Source organism: Macadamia integrifolia, unplaced genomic scaffold (genome assembly GCF_013358625.1).
Source record: "Macadamia integrifolia cultivar HAES 741 unplaced genomic scaffold, SCU_Mint_v3 scaffold1688, whole genome shotgun sequence".
NCBI lineage: Eukaryota > Viridiplantae > Streptophyta > Magnoliopsida > Proteales > Proteaceae > Macadamia > Macadamia integrifolia.
Window position 1 is genome coordinate 150,384 of NW_024868311.1, and position 17,973 is coordinate 168,356.

Genomic DNA, 17,973 nt, shown 5'->3' on the forward strand with positions numbered 1-17,973 from the left:
ACCCATTCATAAATTTTGTTTGATAAATCAAATTTCATTGACACAAAATATTACAAGGTTTAGATACAAAATATTCAAAACCAATGAATGAAAAATAATCAATTTGTCATATGTGTCATAGATATGGTCATGCTAGGAGATGGACAATACTAATAACTACCTTAGAAAAAAGGTTGTCAACACAACCAACAAAGGGAATAAGGGCAACACTGGGAACAGAGAAAGCGATAAGGGGAGGATCATCACTCAACTTATTCACCATCAATGAAGGTTCTGACGCAAAGGTTTGCACGATATGGTGGACAGTCATTTGTCGGCTATCTTCTGACGCAATGACTGTTAGGAACGTTGCCATGCCATCATAGTTATCTGATACCCTAGTTATCCTTACGAATATTAAGGTTTGGATGATTATATGGTGGTGTGGTCACTACATTAGGACAAAAACCAATTAGGAGATGTACATAAGCTCCAATCAAGGTGGTAGGATGATTTTTTTGCCTGTATTCGAATGCAGGGCTGTGTGATCAAGTAGTATTTTTTTGTTAAAAATTAAAAAGGATTTTCTTGCTGACATCCATACACCCCCTAATGTGTCAATAGAATTCATAATCATACTTTTTTGTGATGTTTTTAATTTTCAAAAATTATTTAATGAAGGTGTAAAAATGTGTTTTCAGAAAATAAAAAATCATTTTAATTGAGCATTTAATGCAATTCTTTTATGACATGATTAATTTTAAATAAGACAAAAGTCAATTAGATGGAGTAGAGTTCTAAATCATGTCGGGTGGGTCATGCATCCAACCCTAGAATCAAGACCCAGGATGGCCAGACGATTCAAAAAATATTTCTTCGGTGCACAATTAAAAAAAAAAAAAGGATCTTATATGAAGTATCTATCCCCTCTTTGGTTGATAGACCCAACAATGATTGATTATTCAATAAATCTGAGCGTTTTCTACTCCTTAGCTAACCGATCTTTGTTCGGTCAAAGAGTCAACTTATTCACAAAGTTCTATTGAGCACTCTCACTTGTTAGTTCTTATCTTACAAAGACCTTTGCTATTATACCGGTTACTTTCAGAGGGAATTCATCCTAATTCTGACAGCAAAACTCGGAGAAATCTCCAATTCTTAATCGTATAATTCTCTCTGTCCACGTGACACTTGTACATTTTCAAAATTTAATTGTTGTAGAAGTTTTTTAAAATTAAGTCCATTTTAACCCTAAATTTCTACAATAGTTAGATTTTGAAAATGTTTATCATGTGTAAAGAGAGAATTACACAAGAATTACAGGTTAAAGAATTGAAGAATATCTAAATTCAAAAAACAAGGGGTGTTGGTAAGGGGAGATGGGGGTGGGAAGGAAACATCTATGCATATCCAATTACGAGATTCCGTTTTTGAGCATTTAGACTTCCAATGGAGTTAGAGAAGTAAAACTACTAAATAATCCACAATTTAACCATGAGCATGGTACAGAAAAGTTACAAGTTGGCTCCCACTCCAAGCATTTCACTGGGTTGACAGAAGTTGCAGAGCAATTGGGAGTACATGCTCTGGTAGGAATCTATGACAAGTGAGCTCTCCCAGCTCACATCCTCAAGGACCTCAACCACAAGGAGTAGCTGGAGTTGATGGATCTCATTGGATGTCAAGTTAGGCCAAGGTTTGGAGCGGTTGCACGATAGGGACAAGGTTAGAAAGTTGGGGAGAGAAGAAAGTGGGTTGGGGCACGTTAAGAAGGAATTAAAGAATTGATTATCAAGTCAAAAGAAAAGATAATTTGAATATTTAAAAAGAACAGAAAAGAAAGGAAAGGAAAGTCAATTTAAATGTAAATGTAAACAGTTTCAGAAAAAGAATTGAAAAAAAAAAAAAAGCGAGGTTGAAGAGAGAAGAGAGAATCTGGGGACTTGGGACATGTGCCTGTGGAGAAGGAGACAAGTACACCGCAGGAGTAATCATTAGTAAATGTCCCTTTCTAACTTTCTTCCAAACGTCTCTTATTATTATGGGCTCCCCTTCTTCATCCTCCCCACCCCACTCTTCCTCCAAAGAAGGCATCGCAATTATTGTGGGTTGATTGAGTGGTCTCTCCCTCTCTCTCTCTACTTCCATACCTAGAATTTTTTGTTTGCTTGTTACCACTTATTAATAATCTCAGTCATATCCAAGGAAGACACGTACGGATCATTTGACAATGTTACATTTATGTGGTTTATTTGTTTTTTTATTTTTAGAAATAAAAAAACAACTTAAAAAACATTTGATAAAGTTATTTTGTTTTACCTATTTTTTAAAATATAAATAAAAATTTATGTTTATTTATAATTTTAGAAACAATTTTGACGAAATAAGTTCGACTAATTTTGTCGTTTCTAGAAACGAATTTGAGAGGAAAAAAAAATGGCTATTGTACCCAATAAATCTCTCAACTATTTAAACCTAAAATGAGGCAATCGAACCTTCTCTCCCTTTTGAGTATCCAATGATATTACTGGGGTTTTTTTGTGACATTATGACTGTAAAAATCGATAAATAAGTTTATTAAATACCAAAAAATCCCTTCTTTTTTTCTAAAAATGTGAAAAACTGTTTTGAGATATTTCTAGTGTTTTTCTTTATTTATTTCTTTTTTTCTTTTATTTTTTTGTTATTACATACTAAGGAATTGTCCAATGATACTCACCCATGTCAGAGAAAGGGGAAATGATAGAAAAGGTAAGAATATATGTGATAGAAATCGATCTTTAGATCATCCACATTCTTGACGCTAGCTCTTCAAGTAAAGGTTGCAATCAATCTATATGGCGCATTGTCAATGGTTGTAATCTGACTCTTATAAAATAATAAAAAGGAATGGTTAAGAAATAAGTGGAAACTTTTTTCAATGCCTTTTTAACCGAATTACCTTAGTTTTTGGGGATTAGGCACCCCACAACCCAACTTATAAAAATGATTTTCTAAAATTTATCAAAGAACTTGTCAACCCCAAAAAAAAAAAAAAAAAAAAAAAAAAAATCATCTCATGCAGAGATATCCCCTACGTACCCAACCAGATTGGAGCAAGATTTTGTAAGATCTTATAGCCTTATCCAAAGCCAATTATTGTTTTCAGGAGTCATGATAGAATTTCAAGGACAGATTCTCATACAAAAAGACTCTTGGGTTGAAATACTCATATAACATATTGATGCTAAACCATGGGGGTATAATCTCGCAATCAAATCGTCAAATAAGAATATAGCAGGATTTTTTTTTGGGTTAAATATGATCGTGTACGAATGTCTGAATTATCCTCCACCACTCTTTGAGGGTCTTCATCCGAACATTAGAGTCTAAGAGTGAAAAAATTCTCTCTTCATCATGGGTGATAAAAAATTAAATCTTATAAACATAAATATAAGAGATTCTAAATTCAACAACAATAAAACCTTGCTTAGTAACCATATCCTTTCCCATCGATTGTACATGAATAAATTAACATTAAGTGAATCATCACCAAAAATCTCTTCTTTAGTTGCAACATTATATAATGTCTAATGTATGAAATTTTTAATGGGATGATATTACTGACCCCTTTAGATTTCAAGTCTCATTTGTGTATAATATATCTCACAAAATCAAGGGTACTAAATAACATGAAACAAAGACTAGTAGATTATCAGTGATGCATCATTATATTGTACTCCATCCAAAATAAATAAATAAATAAATAAATAAATAAATAAAGTGTTATATAGCAAATGGGGTACCCTATCTCCACTACGGATAATATAAAACAAAAGCAAAAGATTTTGTCCTACTAATTTTGGGGAAATGACATATAACTATAAAATCTGTGTACATCTATCTATATTTTATATACCTCTTAATAATTTCACTATCTATAGAAAGGGGTGCATTGGATTGCTCTTACCTAAAAATATTGTTATATATACGAGGTATAAACACGTGTATAATATTATCCGTTTACATATATATTATATTGTGTCTGTAACTATTGTTAGTAACTCATACTAATATATTGTTCTCATTCTACCCCAGTAACTATAATGGTATGACTCGATCCATATAAATGTGGGGTTAGTATGGATCCACGGGACTAGTCAGGCTTAAGACCTTGATAAACATCACAAAAAAAAAAAAAAAAAAAAAAAAAAAAAAAAAAAAAAAAAAAAAAAACTATTATTAGTAATTTGAAAGCAAAATCAAAAAATGTTGTCATATAAATTTGGAGAAAATGACACATTATAATTTGAGTGCATCGTTGTCTATATTCTACTCCGAGAAAATAAAAGATTTCTGTAAGAAGGGGTGTATACATAGGATTGCTTTTAATTAAAAAATTTGTTATATGGGATATATAGGTTTATAATATCATGTATTTTATATTATAGTGTATGTCTAACTATTACTAGCAACCTATTTGTTGAAAAATCAAATCCTTAACACCACATACAAACTAATAAGCATGAAATAATTTTTTTTTTTTTTGCATAGTACTATGAGCATATTTTATTATTGTCCTTCTGTCCTCCCCTAACTTAGAGGCTCAATAACAAACTTTCATAGGCTTCTAGAGCGATGAACATGACAAGAAGAAAAGGTCTTGTTGATAGATTGATCTATGCAGTGATACAGGATTCCCATGACAATATATCTTGGATAGCCCTTGACTTGAGTGGACATAGCACAAAAGTAATCAATGATATGTATTTTTGACTTTTTCTCAAGAAAGTTATTAAACTTATTGCTGAGTTAGATCAATTTTGGCCGAAAATCAATATATTTTTTAAAGAGATTGAATTAAAATCAAGCATTCTTAATGCTTGTTCTCATACTCTTAAGAAAATTTATCCAGCACTACATAGATAATTGATTAAAGTACTTAGGCAACAATCTTCAATGATGGGTCTCAATCATTCGAATTGTACATGATGGTTTTCAACAGATCAATTACTTTGTAGCCATAATTTAATCTTCAACCAGCATGATTATTTTGAAAATGGCCTTCTACATATTAGATAATTAATCAAATCTTGTTTCATTGACATTGAGATTAAGAAAGATTTTCCACTCTGAAAAAAATATTATATTAATAATAAGCATAAATAATATTCAAGATTTCACAAAAAAATATATTATTTAATTTATAGATTAATTTATTAAACCTTTTTTACTTTTCTAGTCAACAACAACTAATAGAGTACAATGCATGTTCCTAATATTTGCTGTTACATTCTAAAAACTAGATCACACCTCACCAACCAAGGCCAATATTTTTGGTAATTAAAAAAGTAACAAGGAAGATGCCAATACCCCAAAGAGCAATCAAAATCAATGAAACTTTTAATTAGTTTTGTGATGGAAAAATATGAAAGAATCATTTTCTTAGCATGTGACCACAAGTAATAAAAATGAATATTATATCAGTATGTCCTCCAAATGAGAAAAGAGTAGAAATTGAATGGTAGTGAAGGGTGTATAAGACCAGCAACTTATGAAAATTTGACCACTTGGCCTTGAATAAGGGTTGTGAGAAACCAATAACAGTGCCCGATTGTTCGTTCATTTCATAAGGGCTTATTCGATCCAATTGTACCAGGTAATCTTTTCAAAAGTGTTCTGAGTGAGTTACAGTTTCTTTCCCTTGAATCAAGCTTCAATCAATCAAGATCATTATGGCGAAAGAAGGACCAACAATGATCCTAATTGGCCATGATTATGATGATCTTCCTTGACATGAATCTTCCCTTAGAACCAACAAAAGTATATTAAAAATATATGTTTTTAAGGCTCTTTGAGTTTCAATGAAAATATTTTACAACAATTGACTAAAACTAAAATAAAATAATTTTGGCTTAAAAATTTGAAATTATTTTTCTAAACTGTGATAAAAGTTTCAAAGACATGATTTCATTTTAAAATTTTTAATATTATTTTCCAAAAAAAAAGTGGTGATAAATTTGTTCAAGGGTACAATTCTTTTTCCATATACGATCTAATACATGACAAATGATCTGACTTCAAGAAATAGACCACTGTAAAAAAGTCATGTTTCACAGCTGGGTGGCTTTGACTTTGATCATCTTAGGCATTCAAATTAGGAATGCCCTATTTTGTTGTGTCATTTGTTTTTCTAGATGTTTTTATCTCCATGTCATGAGCTTAGGATGAACACTTTCGATAAGATTATGGATGCAACATCATTCATGTGCACGAGCCTCCAATGCTCTGAGAGAGAGAGAGAGAGAGAGAGAGAGAGAGAGAGAGAGAGAGAGAGAGATGAAATAATTGCTTGCTTACGGATATACCACATTTGATAATTTTTAGATAAATTACCTCATTAGATTGCTTAAATGTATGATCAATCTTTAGTTTTTGAATAACATTTTTAATCTTTCCAAAGAATAGATGATAGAAAATTATCAATCAATTTGTGATGTGTTCAACTACCTAGTTGAATTGGAACAATTTTTTTTTCTTTGAATTCTTCAAAATTCAATGATCCAGACTAATGTTGTGATGTTAATATTCAAAGCATAAAAATAAGGTCATCTTAACTTCAGATAAAAACTAAACTAAATTATATAATTTGTATTTTGTTCAAGGAAATAAATGATATAGTCTTATGGAGAAAAGAATTATGGTCTAAAGTCCTCCACAGTAAAAGAAAATTGACATTAATACTCTCTCCGTATTGAACAAAGTTACAAAAGTGCCTCTTGCTCTCGTCTATGGTCATTTTGACTCTTAACTTCTAACATGTCGACTGTAGAACCTCTCCCTTATTCGTATTATAGTAAATTTCTGATAAAGACAGTATGCATTCAATCTACTAAGAAGGGGAAAAAAAAAAAAAACCTTCTTCATATAAGCACCAAACACAACCTTAGAATGTTTGAGGAGGTCTTCAATTTTCACTTTATAGAAAGAACCTAAAAGAAAGTCGAAAGGGATGGGAGTATTGGATGGTGATTTTTTTCCCATCTCTTCTTTCCTTCCTCTATTGGGCTTTTGTAGAAACCTTAGATTTAGTTATCCGTATCAGTATCAGTAAGGAATGGTATCTATCGATATGGATATGAAATTAATTCGAATCAGAACATATTGATTCAGAACGATCAATTTTTCCCTTATTTTTCATAAATAATATTTTACCTTTATTTTGATATTGATATCCAACCTAGATCAATCAAATATCGATATCGATCTCAACTCAATATTTAATACGATACAATGGATACAACCAATTTGATGCCGATACCTAAAACCAGGACTGATAGTATCCACAGATATTGGTTAGTTCAGTAACCGGGACCAGGCCAAATGAGAGGTCTATAATAATAGCCTACAGGGTATTGACAGGTGTTATAATTTGCTGATGTCATCGTCATAAAAGGATTTCACTATCGTGGGTTGTCGTTTACAATTCTTTTTCCTTCCTATCATTTCTATGATTACAAACGAGTATTTAAATAAGGAAAGTATAGGAAAGTGCAGACATAAAAGGAAAAATTATTGAAAGCAATGCACAATAATTCAATCCAAAACTGCAAAAGTTGTAAAGAAGAGATGAGAAAAAGAGGGAAAAACATACACACACGCGTTCTATCGACAGCATGATTAGGCACTTGTCATGCATCTTTTGTCATCATCATCTTCTCATCATTAATTCATTTCCCTTTTTTTTTTTATATATATTTAATTAAAATTATTTAAGAAAGAAGCATACGATCCTGGAGTGTATATGAGACTGATCCAAGTCTAGGTTTTCAAATCTTGTTTTCACATAATAAGTTGTGGGACCCACAAACTCTATCTCTTATGCTCTAACTCATGTGGGCAGGATTTTAGTGCATGGTAATGGAATTGATATCTATCATCATTGATATTGATACTGTTATTGATATTGATATTGATATGGATCTATCGCATTAAACCAGATCAAACATTTTTCCCTACAAGAAATTGATATAAATTTTCTTTTTATTATTTTGTCCTCCCATAAGATATATATATCGATATAAAGATCGATTGATGTGACAAATCTAATCTTGATTCCTAAAACAATGCATGTGAATGATATCATTCTTCGCCCCACCATTGGTGTAGTCGATATCGAGGAAAATTCTCTCTTTTTTTTTTATTGAAGAAGAAACCCTGCTAGTCTAGTGTTGCCTATACCCAGACAAGTGGATAGAAAAATATCACATTATTCTTGCCCTATGCACTAAAGATGCTCCTGTACACCATCCCATTGGCTCCGTAAATTGGTGTTACCTACTCTAGTCCAGACTTGTAGGGTTCTCTCTATTATTATTATTATTTTTTTTTTATTTTTATAAAAATCTAATCATTACGTAAATGTCATGTAATAATTAAAAAAAATTAGAATATAATGAGTTGAAAGGTCAATAATAAACCTAACTATAAAATTAGGACCACAAAGAACAATGATCATAATGATGGTAAGAGGACGAGAAGGAGACAGAAGAAGAACAACAAAAAATGTGAAGGGAACATGAAATGAAGCTCCTAAGAAGAATGAGTCAAACAATTATTACAAATATATTTCATTAAAAAAAAATATATGTTACAAATATAATGATTGTGTCATAGTCAGTGAAATTACAGAACTATCCCTTTTACATTTAGAAGTTTTGATTAAGCTAATATAATGACAGTTGACAAAGCGGTTAGCTTCAAAGGTAGAAGAAAACAAAGTCCTATTATGATCAGATAAGGAAAGAAAAGGTCAAAACTAGAAATCAAAATGGGTGGGACCCTAAGGAGGCATCATAGAGACTTCTATGGATCATGATTTTCTGCACATTTCACGCCCAGTTTCTTGCCATGATTTGATGCCGACGGCTTCATGTGTTGTTAAAGTCTTTACTTTCCCGGTTTAAGGGGGTGTCAAGCCCCTTAACCGGCTAATTCAATAGTCATGGCTAATTCAATAGTCAGGTTAAAATTGGTGCTTAAATAGGTCATAAACAGAGTAATTATTAGGTTAAATAGGCTTAAATAGGTTATAAATAGGTTGATTATTAGCTGATTTTGATTGGACCACCATCAGGTCATTACGTTGTGTCGAAAACACCTAATTATTAATCAGTCAATACTTGAGCTTGACACATTTAGTAATCTCTATGGTTGGGGCAATCTCAGTTTCAACTTTTAATTAATCAATCAACTCAGGGCAGATTTGTCGGTGGAGGCCAACTCTTGACACCCCTAATGCTATGGTTAGTGGGGTTTTTTTTTTTTTGGGGGGGGGTGTGGGGAGGGTGGTGGGGCTGGGGTTTTGAAATCTTGTGGTTAGTGGTGGTGGCATGGTTCTATACTTCTATGTATTAGTATTGTATTGGTATTTTCTTGTCATGAGAATTGATTGAATTCAATATCGAAATCACTACAGAATGGTCTTAGTATAGAAGATTAGTTGGGTATAGAATCGGTTCTTGCAACGGTGGATTTAAGCCAATGCCCAATAAAACCTACTTTACTCGAGATTTTACTCTTATTTGAACTTTAGAACACTGAATCTTCTTCGTTCGATTTCCAATAGAGCTGGTTTTTTTGTGCTTCTTTTTGGTTTTTTTAAGACCTAATACAATCACCATGCCTGATTGGAGTTTCAACTGTCGGAAACTCCATTTAGAGCTGGCCAATGGGTACCTTGTTCTTCCCCAATGTTTTGTAGTTTATTCAATCCGGTTTTTTTTTTTTTATAGGATTTTTTTGTTTCAATACTTAGACATATACTAAAAAAACAAAGTTAGATTGCTTCTATATAGATATATATTTTCCGAATTTTTACACATTTATTGTATTTTAGGTTTCATTTTATTCAATATTCTACAAAAATTAAGATTATTTGTTAGTTTGCTTTCATATTGATATATATATTTTCTTCATTTTTATAAAATTTTCATTTTTTTTCTTTATAATTTTCCTGACCTAACCACTAGTCAATCTTAAAAAATGATCTACCCAAAAAAAAAAAAAATCTAAAAAATGGGTTGGTCCATGAAAATCAGCCCCATACGGCCCAATCTAAAATACCATGGGAGGTGGTGGGCATGGGCCCAAATCATTCAAAGAGAAAGCTATCAAACATGTATCATGGTGCTTCATTCATTGCCCAACTTATTGACTTCACTCTTGTTTGCTATAAATAGTGAATCATGGATTATGGGTTTTTCCCTTTTTCCAAACCCATGAAAAGAATTTATTTCTTACTTATCCTCCATGAATGTGGAGTTGATGGAGAGTTTTAGGTTCAACTTGGTTGATGAGGGCAATAAATAGGGAAGACATTCAAGTGTTTCTTAATAGTTCATAATGGCATTAAACTGGCGGACTTTAGATCTTGTGACCCACCAAGTTTTGAGAAGTCATTTTGGACATTCCTATGCGACAGAAATAAGGAAAATGGATAGTGTTGTGTCATATTGATCATGTGAAAAACTTTGATTGGTATCTTAAATTAGGGGTGTCAATCAGTCGGGTCTGGTCAAGCCTAATTAGTCGTCACCAACTTAATATCCCGTGTCAATTCCACCCATTTAGGTAAATGGCCATATAAGTTAGCACACGACTTTTTATTTGGTTAGTTAATTATCGATTCATAATCATGCTTTGAACAAACTTATCGACATTTTCAAGCTATAAATGGACTTAAACGGGCTAAATGGGCTCTAAACGATTAAACTGTCTCTATCAAGCGAGCCACTACCTTACACCGAGAACGCCTAATTATCACTTGATCAAGTCTAGTAGGGATAAGATTGTTTAGACAACTGATCATTAAACCATAGGTCTACCTTATAAGTCAGTTTGACTTCCTATGTGACAAAACTAAGGTCCAGCCCACCTGAATGTAACCCATATAAAAGAAAGGAAATGATAAATTGTTAGAATATAAGAGAGGGATCCGGGGGAGGTAAGATTAGTCTGGAAGTGGACCTTTCTGTCAGTTTAATTTAGAGTTCTTAACCTTTCTATTTGTTTTCTGGTGGGAGATGACTTGGAACATACGCCTCTCGTGTAGTCAATCCGCAATCGTGTAGAGAGAGAGAGAGAGAGAGAGAGAGAGAGAGAGAGAGAGAGACAAAAGGAGAGCGGTGGTCTACTGGTCTGGTCTGCTTACGATTCTAGTTGTAGGGAAAGTGCCCAGCCATGCGTAGGTGTAGGGCAATGGCCTACTACAAGTAGGGTGTTGTGTTAAAGGCATATCCCATGATAATATACCTATGTGCAATGCTGATGCTCCACTGTTGCTTCTTGGGCTTCTCCCAATAAGGAATTGGGACAGAAGAAAAAAAAAGAGAAGAGTGGGATGGCTAGACCGCCTGACCCGCCAACCCAAATAATTCCCCATAATTCTATTTGAATACTCCCCTTTGACCCTTGACCTTTGACCCCCTACCTTGCAAACCATAATTTCCTCAACTTACTTCTTGGAACCAAAATACAGCCCTTTGATCCTTGACCTTTGACCCCCTACCTTGCAAACCATAATTTCCTCTACTTAATTCTTGGAACCTAAATACATTTATTTATTTATTTATTTTTTGCTAAGACCCACGTCCTGACTAAACAATGAAGAACACTAAACACCCACATGTAAATGACCCCAAGAATATAAGAGAAGTCGAACTCAAAACCATGTATTTTCTGAGATAAAAGTCTCTTGCCAACTTGACTACCCCTTCGGGGTAAGAAACCAAAATACACTATGACTATCAGATGATTTAGATAATATTTATAAGGCCCATATGGTTATCTCAAGTTCAATGTGGAGCTTGGGCTAGAAAAGAAAACTGAAGGTCAGGTTGTGTTGGGCTTAGATAGTTGTTTATTTATATACACGAACCTAACATTTATGAGTGGGCATCAAGAAGGAATGGATTGAGCCCAACCCACCCTCATGTTTGGGATTGTAGAGTTGGGAGCCCAACCTAACAAAAAATTAAACCCATAGTTGGGCATGAATTTTCCCAGGTGGATTCAAGGATGGTTTCTCAATCAACATTTTCTTCAGAAATAATAAAGATGATAGATTTCAGTGAAGGGCCAGGGGGGTTTGGGCTAACAGATGGCCTCAAACCGAGGCCAACCCAACTTCGGTTGTGATAGTTCCCCAGTTTCATATCAGTTCATAATTTCGTATGGGTTGGTCATCCTTTTCTTGCTGGTCTGCTTCTCCTTTTTTGGTTTCAGTAATCTTTGGTTCCTCATTTTCCTTCTTCTTGGATTGCAGGAACTCAAGGAGACCTTTAAGTGCAACTTCAGGATTCCCTTTCTTCATGAGCTCCTTAGCTACCATTGCAGGAGTGGCCTCAACTCTCTGTATTAGCTCTTCAATCTCTATGAAGAGTGGGTGATCATTAATCTGGAGATAATTAGAGACAAGGAGCTTGAATCCACAAGGAGTGCAAAAGGACATGTGGATGTACATGTCCATGCGACCAGGGCGAAGCAATGCAGGGTCTAATCGGTCCTTGTGTTTGGATGTGAAAATGATGATCCGCTCGTCCCCACAACTTGACCATAGGCCATCTGTAAAATTTAAAAACCCTGATAGGGTTACCTGCATGTGGTTATTGGAAATCAGACAAACCTTAAGAATTAGTTATTGTTTAGTAATGGGAGGAGTCCTTAACCAAAAAGAAACGAAAAAAAAAATTAATAAGAGAGGAGATAAACAGACCTGCCTGACCATTTAAAGCCTGAACTGGCTCAGCCTGATTAATAAATATAGGTTCTAGTTGGGGTTTGATTATAATTGTTCATTCTCAGTGCAAGGGTGCTAACCGACAGGTACCCTATCAGAACCAATTGATTGATAGTCAAACTTAGCCTAACATGTTTAAAGTCTATTTAGAGTTCATTTACTGATAAGCCAGACATGTTTGAAGGCCAATTATAGGCCATTTAGTGATGAATGTGTCATTAACCTGTTTAAGGTCAGTTTAGCTTCATTATTGATAAATGTCATTAACCCGTTTAAAATCCGTTTGGCTGATTAGCCAATTATAACCCATTTAGTGGTAAATGTGTCATTAGCCTTTTTAAAGACCACCTGTGTAACCCGATTATAATCCATTTAGTGAAACAGAGTTGACCTGACTGTTTAAACCCTGAATCGAACCAACATGATTAATAAACGTGTTGGGTTCTAGCTGGACCTGATTACAATCGATCATCCTGGTGCAAAGGTGCTATTCAATCAAGACCAATCGATTAATAGTCCAACTCAGTATGAGATGTTTCGTGTTTAAAGCTCATTTACAAAGCCAGACATGTATAAAGACTAATTATAGCCCATTTACTGATAAATATATCATTAACCATAAATGTGTCATTAATCCATTTAAAGCCCATCTATGGCCGTTTAGCCAATTATAGCCCATTTAATGATAATGTGCCATTAACCCATTTAAAATCCATCAAAAACCCATTTAATCCAATTATAATCCTTTTTTTAGTGATAAATGTATCATCAACCCATCTAAGACCTGTTTAACCCGTTATTGATTGAAGACCGAAACCCAATCGACAACTCAAGTGAGGGAGACATACCTGGTTTTGATCATACTGATCAAAAGGTTGTGAAGCTCTAGCCTCAGCTAACCGATCTTGAAAGTCCAGTGTGCAATAAATATCTTCCACAACTAGTATGGATCGATTTGCCGTTGCTATCAACAATCTTCTCAAATCCGAGTTACTGCGGATATCAGTGAGCTCCAAATCATAGATATCGAAGTTGAGCTAATTTGCCATGGCAGGAATCAAACTCGACTTTTCTGTTCCGGAGGCCCATACAGGAGATACCCACGTTTCCAAGCCTTTCCAACTCTCCGATAAAACTCTTTTCTCTGAACAAACATCTCCAGATCTTCCATTATCATCCTCTTGAGCTCCACATCCATCGCCAAAGTATCAAAAGTTGCAGGGTGATCCAAGTTAATGGAACTCCATGCATCTGCCAAGTTGCGCCCATATAAACCACTATAATTCACAGCGAAGAGCTTCACTGTCTTGTTCTCTTCTTTCATGGACTTGGATTGATCCAATATGAAAGGCAAGTAAGTAAGAGTGCAACACCTTCTCTTTGTATTTCTTATGAAAACTGAGCTCGAATGACCGGATTTCGGATTGAAAAGAGGAATTGAGGTCCTTTGGGTTGTGATAAACTTTGGATTTGATTTGGGTACAAACCAATTTCCATTTGAATTGAATACCATCAAAGATATCAATTATCTCTGTTAGTGATTCTAAATCCTAGAATCATTTGAATTACCTATAGTGTATAGAATACAAGAATGAATAGTGGAAAGAAATCAATCATATACCCGTTGAGTGTGAATAAAGTCCCTAAATCAAGGTTGACGCTTGTACCACGAACTATGATGAAGAACCACGCAATATGGGTCCTTCTACTGAGATCTTCTGCAGCCTCTTACTATGGGATCTTCTCTCTGTCTCTACACTAGCTCTGTGAGAAAGCAGTGCTCCCAAATATTATTATGAAAAGTAATAGCTGCAGGGACCGTCAGTATTCTATATATAATAGAATTCCTAAACCCTATTCCATTCCCACAATAGAATAGGGCTAGAAGTTTCCTAATTAGAGTGGTCCTTATTCTCTTGGACCTAATGGGTCAATCAATATCAGTTAAGCCCACATAAGAATCCTAACAATCTCCCACTTGGGCTACACTGATACTGATGTCTTCCCATTGACATCTGGCCAAATAATCCCAAGATTGAATACCACTCAAAACAAACTTTGATCCAATCAATAATCTCCATTGTTGAACAATAATAGAAAATACACCTCAATATACGGTATATAACTATCTAATGTTATAGACAATAGAAAATTATCAATTCAAATCGCCTGGAAACATAGATATAGGGAATTATATCATAACTGTGATCACATAAGATATATCCTTCCTTATAGGTCCGTTCCTGATCTAAAGATCAGCCTACCTTGAAAACCTCACAGGTAGAGAACTTTGATATTAATCAATACTCAGGCAAACCGCCATTTTCTTGTATTAATATCTCACTTTGGCATACAGCCTATGGTTAACAACCATCTCCATGGATTTAGGCTAAATACCGTCATAAATCACGAAACTTGGTTAAACACCGCCATTAACTGTGACATGTCAAAGTAAACCACAATAATCATACAACAATACGATGAGAGAGAATATAAATGAACACTATACTGGAAAGTAAACATCCTCAATATAGATTGTGCTCATAATGTATGATCTAACAAAATAATGTTTATTACAATACCACTATGGATAAGTAAACTCCCACTAAACAAGCATATCAAAAGATTCCATCACACCCATGTTAGAAACATGAGTCTTAAAAATTCCCACTGGAAGAGCTTTGGTCAGAGGATCAGCAACCATCTCTTCAGTAATAATATGCTCAACAGCGATCTCCCCAGTGTTGATCTTCTCGCGAACCACAAGATATTTAATCTCAATGTGTTTGGAGCTGCTAGATCTCTTGTTATTCTTTGCAAAGAAAACAACAGAAATATTGTCACACCACAAATGCAAAGGCTTAGAGATGGAATCTACAACTTTCAGTTCAGATATAAAATTTCTCAGCCACACTGCCTGCTTGGTAGCTTCATAAAGTGCCACAAACTCAGCTTGCATAGTGGATGAAGCTAAAATAGTTTGTTTGGCACTCTTCCAAGAAATAGCTCCTCCTCCTAATACAAAAATGTATCCAGAGGTAGACTTTCTATCATCAGTACACCCACTGAAGTCCAAGTCAGAATACCCCACAACTTCAAATTTTTCTGATTTACTGAACACTAGCTTGAAGTCCTTTGTCCGCTGTAAATAGCGCATGACCTTCTTGGCTGCAGTCCAATGAGCCAAACCAGCATCAGATTGAAACCTGCCAAGTACACTAATTGCAAAGGCAATGTCAGGGCGAGTACAAACTTGTGCATACATCAAACTTCCAACGGCAGAGGCATAAGGCTTGTCATTCATTGAGCTCCTCTCAATATCATTCTTTGGACATTGTTGCTTGTTCAACTTGTCTCCTTTACTGATGGGTGCTTCACCACCAGAACATTTAGACATGTTAAACCTCTTTAAAACTTTATCAAGATATGCCTGTTGTGATAGCCCAAGTAACCCCCATGGCCTATCATGACTAATCTCGATTTCAAGTACATAACTTGCTTCACCCATGTCCTTCATTTCAAAGTTTTATGAAAGAAAACCCTTGGTCTCCATCAATAAGGTTTTGTTGCTGCTAGCCAACAGAATGTCATCCACATAGAGCACAAGAAAGATGAAACTACTCCCACTGAGTTTCAGATATATGCACTGATCGATTGGATTCTCTACAAAATCAAAAGAAGTCACAACTCGATCAAATTTTAAGTACCATTGTCGAGATGCTTGCTTTAACCCATAAAGAGACTTTTTCAGCATACAAACAAAGTCCTCTTTACCATTTTCCTCAAAACCTTCAGGTTGTCTCATGTACACCTTCTCTGACAGCTCTCCATTCAGAAATGCTGTTTTCACATCCATCTGATGTAACTCTAGGTCAAAATGGGCAACAATGGCCATGATAATTCTGAATGAGTCCTTTGATGAGACAGGTGAGAAGGTTTCCTTATAATCTATCCCCTCTCGCTGAGTAAAACCCTTTGCCACGAGTCTAGCTTTGTAGCGTTCTACTCTACCTTGAGAATCTGTCTTGGTTTTGAAAACTCACTTAGATGCAATAGCCTTACAATCCTTTGGAATTTGCACTAATTCCCATACTCCATTGTAGCTAATGGATAACAGCTCTTCCTTCATTGCTTCTACCCATTTGTCTGAAATTATCCCCAGTAAGCTTAGGAATATCAAGTACACCAAAACTAGAAGACATCCTGTTGAATATTTTAATAAAGAATATTCTATTCAACATACAGACATATATGTAAAAGAATAAGCATGTAACAATTAGCAAAATTAAACATTACATGCTCAAGTATCAATTACTTCATGAGTGTCAACCGGAACTACATTTCTGACCTTTGGGTCTGAAACATACTGGTCCACTCAAGTTTCTGCTATTACTGCGAGACTTCTTCTAACTTTCAAAAAGTACCGCCATCTTTGGATGGACAGCATCTTCTAGGTTGAGAAATCTCAATTTTTTTTTTTTTACTTGCTTTAACTTTAACTTTAACTTTTCTTTGATAATGTCACCTTTGGGTGAACATTAGCAACCTTGCTACCAACCATTATTCTTTGTCTTTTCAAATAAAGAAGACCTTTGATTTGTATTCTATTACAATAAGGTTGAACTTTACCACTTTGGTGGATTCCACCCAATCTTACTGTAATAGTCTACAAATTCATTCCGGCAGCTAAAAGTGGGATTGTTTAACCATGAATAAAAAAAATATTCATAAACAAAAGCATGAACTACATTACCAAGAATAAACAAGTTCATATTCTGATATGCAAGTAATGTATGAGTTGATTTTCTTTCATTTCTTCCAATTAATATGAAAATTATAAAGAATCATTAAACACCCATACTTGTAACTTATACAAAATAGATCATAAAAGTTGATCAAAACTAGGCTCATAATATATCAAAACGAAGAGCACGAAAAACTGGACTCAACGCAAAAAACCAGGGTGAAAAATTCTTCACCGTTTGCCCGTACAAGCCATTTAAAGTTACTGTTTTTTTTTTAGGAATGAAAATCAATCCAATCTAACCGGTTCGGGCAAATTAGTTTCGGGTCAAAGTTCGGGTCAACGACCCGGTCAACCTTTGACCGAGTTGGTCATGAGTTGACCCATTGCATCCCGGGTCAACTCAGTAGGGTTTCCGAGTTGACCCAGCGATGACTCGCTGCCCTTTTTTTTTTTTTTTTTTTAAAATTTT

The 17,973-nt window shown here is 34.5% G+C and overlaps 1 pseudogene; it reads right to left on the reverse strand.

Annotated features, from left to right (window-relative positions):
* Positions 1-12,169: 12,169 nt before the first annotated feature.
* Positions 12,170-17,973, reverse strand: part of LOC122064589 — a 6,624-nt pseudogene continuing 820 nt past the window's right edge.